This window comes from Cherax quadricarinatus, chromosome 45, assembly GCF_038502225.1.
Source record: "Cherax quadricarinatus isolate ZL_2023a chromosome 45, ASM3850222v1, whole genome shotgun sequence".
In the NCBI taxonomy this organism is placed as follows: Eukaryota; Metazoa; Arthropoda; class Malacostraca; order Decapoda; family Parastacidae; genus Cherax; species Cherax quadricarinatus.
This window is the reverse complement of record NC_091336.1, coordinates 18050200-18057124: the sequence shown is the minus strand read 5'-3', so window position 1 is coordinate 18057124 and position 6925 is coordinate 18050200. Positions and strand designations below refer to the sequence as shown.

Genomic DNA, 6925 nt, shown 5'->3' with positions numbered 1-6925 from the left:
AAGCGTAACGTCTATAAGAAACATTTGGTCTACAGCAAAGGTATATTTCCATCGCAGCGGCAGTACCAGCTAACCTAAATACCGCTGGAAGATTGGACGATATCTGCCAATAATAACAATTTCGTTTTCATTTGCGTTTCTTTTTGTCAACGACAGAAGACTTGAGTTCTTTCTTTTTTTTTCTGACTGAGATACTGTTATGCAGCTGCTGCTGGTATTCTTGTAGGCACATCCAGTGTTACCCACGGGGAAAGAAACTCCGTTAATCGGATATTTTAATCTTCGTTATTGAAATAGGTGAGATTCGCGTAATATTGGCAAAAATGCGAGCGTTTCTTTGGGCCAATGGCGCTCTTAGCGGCGGTTCTCAGCGGCGGTTCTCAGCGGCGGTTCTCAACGGTGGTGATTATTACTATACGGAGAATATATAACGCAAATAACTTGCAGATAGGAGAGAGGCGCTTACGACAATGTTTCAGTCAAAGTCGCTAAGTGTTCCAGCCACGGGTATCGTGACTTTCTAGATTAGTTAAGTGTTCCAGCCACGGGTATCGTGACTTTCTAGATTAGTTAAGTGTTCCAGCCACGGGTATCGTGACTTTCTAGATTAGTTAAGTGTTGCAGCCACGGGTATCGTGACTTTCTAGATTAGTTGAGTGTTGCAGCCATGGGTATCGTGACTTTTTAGACTAGTTTAGTGTTCCAGCCACGGGTATCATGACTTTCTAGATTAGTTAAGTGTTGCAGCCACGGGTATCGTGACTTTCTAGATTAGTTGAGTGTTGCAGCCACGGGTATCGTGACTTTCTAGATTAGTTGAGTGTTGCAGCCATGGGTATCGTGACTTTTTAGACTAGTTTAGTGTTCCAGCCACGGGTATCATGACTTTCTAGATTAGTTAAGTGTTGCAGCCACGGGTATCGTGACTTTCTAGATTAGTTAAGTGTTGCAGCCATGGGTATCGTGACTTTTTAGACTAGTTAAGTGTTGCAGCCACAGGGATCGTGACTTTCTAGATTAGTTAAGTGTTGCAGCCACGGGTATCGTGACTTTCTAGACTAGTTAAGTGTTGCAGCCACGGGTATCGTGACTTTCTAGATTAGTTGAGTGTTGCAGCCATGGGTATCGTGACTTTTTAGACTAGTTTAGTGTTCCAGCCACGGGTATCATGACTTTCTAGATTAGTTAAGTGTTCCAGCCACGGGTATCGTGACTTTCTAGATTATATTAGAATAACATTTTGATAGGGAGGCGCTAAACCCCTACGGATTATCACGCTTCGTGCACAATGCAGTCAATACAACGTTAGGATGACATTTCGGTCCAAGTGGGACCGAAACGTCGTCATTTAAGCCTCTCCTACGTGCGGGTTATTTGTATATTGCTCCAGCACGGTATTGTGCCACAACATTGTAACAGTAAAGACTTAAAAGACTTAATTATCTATTAATAATTTTATATTCTTTAGAGAATATAAACAAAAGTTCACTTATAAAACTCCTCTGTATAGCGCGATGTTTTTTTTTTTTTTTTTTTTTTTAATTTGCAAATGCGATTGCAACAACGCAACCACGAGTGACTGACAGTTGAAAGAGGATTTCATAGTATATGCTATTAATTTTTTTATACAGTTTTTTTACTTGCGTTTGTCAAAAAAAAAAATATCGCACTGTGTAGAAGGGTTTTGAAGGAGTCTTGAAGGAGTCTTGAAGGAGTCTTGAAGGAGTCTTGAAGGAGTCTTGAAGGAGTCTTGAAGGAGTCTTGAAGGAGTCTTGAAGGAGTCTTGAAGGAGTCTTGAAGGAGTCTTGAAGGACTCTTGATGTACTCTTGATGGATTCTTGAAGGACTCTTGATGGACTCTTGAAGGACTCTTGAAGGACTCTTGATGGACTCTTGAAGGACTCTTGAAGGACTCTTCATGGACTCTTGAAGGACTTTTGAAGGTAGAGAATTGAAATTAATGGCAGTTAAAAGAGAAAAAGCCACAATTCCTTGATAGTGGACATGGTGTCGGCAAACCTAATCTAATCTAACCTAGTCTAACCTAAGCTAGTTTAAGCTAGCCTATCGAACATAATCTAACTTATCTAACATAACCTAGCCTAACTTAACTTCACTCAATCTAACATAGCCTAATCTAATCTAACCTAGCCTAAAAAAAACAAAACTAGCCCAATCTATCCTAACCTAATATAGCCGAACCTAGTTTAACCTAACCTAACCTATTGTCATATTCGTTCTGTGATATTTTCCTGCATTTTTCCTTGTGGTTTTTCTCACTGAAAGTATCGTTCTCTTCCTTGGATCAAACCTGGTGACTTCCCATTTCCGGGGCGCTGTGTAGCCTCACCGCCTTTAGCGCTTCCACGTGAAGGAATAGCGGTTGAGATTCATTGCACACTGGCAGGAGGCCTGCTGGCCTATGCTAGGCAGGTCTAACTCACACTCAGGTCTGCTGGCCCATGCTAGGCAGGTCTAACTCACACCCACCCATAGCTTGTCTTCACCAGGTCTGCAAATCATACACAGTGTGAGTATTTGTGAGAGTTCCACTCGTTACTAACACTCGTTACTGACACTCGTTACTAGCACTCGTTACTAACACTCGTTACTAACACTCGTTACTAACACTCGTTACTAACATTACCACAACTGTTACTAGCACTGCCACAAAGTTGAGAAGATTGATGAACATCGTGTCTCTTATATTTATCTCTGTTTAACGTTATATTGACTGCAATGTGCGCGAGGCGTGATAATCCTACGGGTTTAGCGCCTTCCTATCATAATGTTATTTTAATATAATCTAAAAAGTCACGATACCCATGGCTGGAACACTTAACTAATCTAGAAAGTCACGACACCCGTGGCTGGAACACTTAACTAATCTAGAAAGTCACGATACCCGTGGCTGGAACACTTAACTAATCTAGAAAGTCACGACACCCGTGGCTGGAACACTTAACTAATCTAGAAAGTCACGATACCCGTGGCTGGAACACTTAACTAATCTAGAAAGTCACGACACCCGTGGCTGGAACACTTAACTAATCTAGAAAGTCACGATACCCGTGGCTGGAACACTTAACTAATCTAGAAAGTCACGATACCCGTGGCTGGAACACTTAACTAATCTAGAAAGTCACGATACCCGTGGCTGGAACACTTAACTAATCTAGAAAGTCACGATACCAGTGGCTTGATCACAGTACGGATAACCCGGAAAGTCACAATGCGGTGACTGGAACACTTAACAAATCTACAAAGTTACAATACCGTGGCTTTGATATTTTATAACTAATCGTCAAAGTCATAATACCAGTGGCTGGAACACTCCACAACTAACCCACGACGCAGGGGAAGACCTTAGAGAAACGTGTCGTTCCATCTTAATGCGAAGTTTCGCTCCATCATGGATTATCATCAAATCTTAGATGAGAGAGAGAAAAGGAAAATTGTTTACCTGGTAAGGGGAATCCTAGTGTAGATGCTGGTGCATATCCTCAGTGGTCTAGTGAACACGTGTGTGTCTGTCGCACCCCTGTCTTCCGGGGGGACGTCCCTGTCGCACCCTACACGCAGGGACACACTCGCGGAAGCCCTCGATCACACCAAAATATCCCCAGAGGTTTGTAAATTCACGCGTAAAGAGCGGGGGAAGTTGCTGGCTCTACGGTAGAGGAGAGGTGATGAAGCTGGCGGTGCTGAGACGTTCACTCTGGCGCCGTCCAGACTGGCTCGCGACCACGCTGATGTGGGACGCTCAGGGAACTTCAACTCTTCTCATTTTAACAACCGGTCTGAGACCTCTCCCCGTGTGGCAGGTGTTTGGTAGCGCTTTTAACCCCTCATTCTCCGGCGGCAGTCCTGCTGGGGAGCCCCCCACAGTGGCGACGGGATGAGGCAGTAGCGGCGGCGGTAGCGGCAGTAAGAGTGGTAGCGGCCGTAGTGGTGGCGCTCAGGAGCGGCTTGGCTCCAGGCACCTTGGTGGTCGAGGGGGAGACTGACTATGGCAGAGACTGAGTCACCCACGGGGAGAGCCGCCCCCCGCTACCATCACCACCACGCCCCCCTCTTCTCCGCTGGTCATAGCCTCCCCTCTCTCCCCTCCCTCCCTCCCCCACGCCGCCACCTGCTGCTGCTGCTGCTGCTGCTCTGGCAGCGGAAACACCAGCAGAAAATGGCAGGGGGAACGGGAAGGAGGGGTGAAGAGCGACTTAGACAGCAGTAAGCAGAAGAGTGTCTGGGGATGGGCAGTGATTGTAATCAACAGCAGTAGCCATAACAGCACCAGAAGTACCACCAACAGCAGCAGCAGCAGTAACAGCAGCAGCAGCAGCAGCAGCAGCAGCAGCAGCAGCAGCAGCAGCAGCAGCAGCAGCAACAGAGAAGCAGGTTGATTATGTAATACATGAAAACTAATTTTGAAAAAGATGGAGGAATGAAGAGTAAGGAAATAACGAACCAGAAGGAGGGAAAGAGGGCGGGAGGGAGAGAGGGAGGGAGGGAGGGAAGGAAGGAAATGAGGGAAGGGAAAAATGATTCAATAACTATTTAGTAACTTACATCACACCACCACCACCATCACCACAACCACACCACTGCCACACCACTGTCACACCACTGTCACACCACTGTCACACCACTGTCACACCACTGCCACCTCCTCTATTGCACAACTACCACCCCGAACACCACACCTCCATCACCACATTTTCACCACTACATTTCCATCAACACCACCACGAGCACATCCACCACTAACACCACCACTAACACCACCACTAACACCACCACTAACACCTCCACCACTAACACCGCTAGACTTCCATTGAAGTGACTGTTGATAGAGTTCCATCTTGTACATCTGCCACACTAGCTTCATCACCTCTACCACGAGAGAGAGAGAGAGAGAGAGAAAGAGAGAGAGGACGAGCCGATGAGACTACACCTGGTCTTCACCTTGGAATCAACGGACACAGGACAGGTAGAATATGATCCGAGTCCAAAAGTTTACTACTTGGTTTATTTTGAGAGTAATGGTTGTCACCTTGATGCTGATGAAGAGCTCTTGATCCAGGCAGTTGGAACTACCCTTCCCAGGATCAATTGTGATTTCGTGTCGTTCCCAAGGAACTATAGGACCCTTACGATATTAGAGCTTCCTCTCTGAATTCTATAATTGACTACCTGGTGAAAATGAGCCTGGAAAAGACTTTGAGGGGGAGAGTTTGTTGGTGATTTTTACAAAACACTAAAGCCGTAAGGGTCGCTCGAAGAAACTATGGAGACTCGATCATCCGTTCTCTGACTGTAGCTTCATCTCGAATCCGCCACCTCGGAGGCCGAAAAGACTCAAAGCAGACAGCAGAAGAGGAAGCTATAAGCAGACAAGAGTCTGTTGAATTGTGTCCAGTGGAAAAGGGACTTGAAGGAGGAATGACAACGAAACAGAATGTGTATGGCGAAAACCGGGAGGTAAGGAAGAAGTTTTTACCCAAGAACATTAAGAAAGAAGAGAAATGGTTAAACCAGAGACGTAGAGAGGAGAGGAGAAGCTGCAGAGAATGTGGAGGATAACGAAAAGGTAAGTAAAACAATAGAGAAGTGTGCAGAAAAGACAGAATTCTTTTCAACAGGGACGCAGTGAAGAAGCAGGTAAGAGATTGACTTCTTCCAAGACACTGGGACTTGGTGAAGAGTCTTCCAAGACACTGGGACTTGGTGAAGAGTCTTCCAAGACACTGGGACTTGGTGAAGAGTCTTCCAAGACACTAGGATTTGGTGAAGAGTCTTCCAAGACACTGGGACTTGGTGAAGAGTCTTCCAAGACACTAGGACTTGGTGAAGAGTCTTCCAAGACACTGGGATTTGGTGAAGAGTCTTCCAAGACACTGGGACTTGGTGAAGAGTCTTCCAAGACACTGGGACTTGGTGAAGAGTCTTCCAAGACACTGGGACTTGGTGAAGAGTCTTCCAAGACACTAGGACTTGGTGAAGAGTCTTCCAAGACACTGGGACTTGGTGAAGAGTCTTCCAAGACACTGGGACTTGGTGAAGAGTCTTCCAAGACACTAGGACTTGGTGAAGAGTCTTCCAAGACACTGGGACTTGGTGAAGAGTCTTCCAAGACACTAGGACTTGGTGAAGAGTCTTCCAAGACACTAGGATTTGGTGAAGAGTCTTCCAAGACACTAGGACTTGGTGAAGAGTCTTCCAAGACACTGGGACTTGGTGAAGAGTCTTCCAAGACACTGGGACTTGGTGAAGAGTCTTCCAAGACACTTGGTGAAGAGTCTTCCAAGACACTAGGACTTGGTGAAGAGTCTTCCAAGACACTGGGACTTGGTGAAGAGTCTTCCAAGACACACTTGGTGAAGAGTCTTCCAAGACTTGGTGAAGAGTCTTCCAAGACACAAGGACTTGGTGAAGAGTCTTCCAAGACACTAGGACTTGGTGAAGAGTCTTCCAAGACACTGGGACTTGGTGAAGAGTCTTCCAAGACACTAGGACTTGGTGAAGAGTCTTCCAAGGACTTGGTGAAGAGTCTTCCAAGACACTGGGACTTGGTGAAGAGTCTTCCAAGACACTGGGACTTGGTGAAGAGTCTTCCAAGACACTAGGACTTGGTGAAGAGTCTTCCAAGACACTAGAACTTGGTGAAGAGTCTTTCAAGACACTGGGACTTGGTGAAGAGTCTTCCAAGACACTGGGACTTGGTGAAGAGTCTTCCAAGACACTGGGACTTGGTGAAGAGTCTTCCAAGACACTGGGACTTGGTGAAGAGTCTTCCAAGACACTGGGACTTGGTGAAGAGTCTTCCAAGACACTGGGACTTGGTGAAGAGTCTTCCAAGACACTGGGACTTGGTGAAGAGTCTTCCAAGACACTAGGACTTGGTGAAGAGTCTTCCAAGACACTGGGA

General features: G+C 46.0%; 1 protein-coding gene across 3 annotated transcripts in view; it reads right to left on the bottom strand.

Moving 5' to 3' along the window:
- Positions 1-3988, bottom strand: part of LOC128694869 (lachesin) — a 419456-nt gene extending 415468 nt beyond the window's left edge. For all 3 annotated transcript variants that reach the window (XM_070094351.1, XM_070094350.1, XM_070094348.1), the window contains exon 1: positions 3464-3988. The gene's annotated coding sequence lies outside the window, so the exon portion shown is untranslated. The remainder of the gene's footprint in view (positions 1-3463) is intronic.
- Between the last annotated feature and the right edge of the window lie 2937 nt (positions 3989-6925).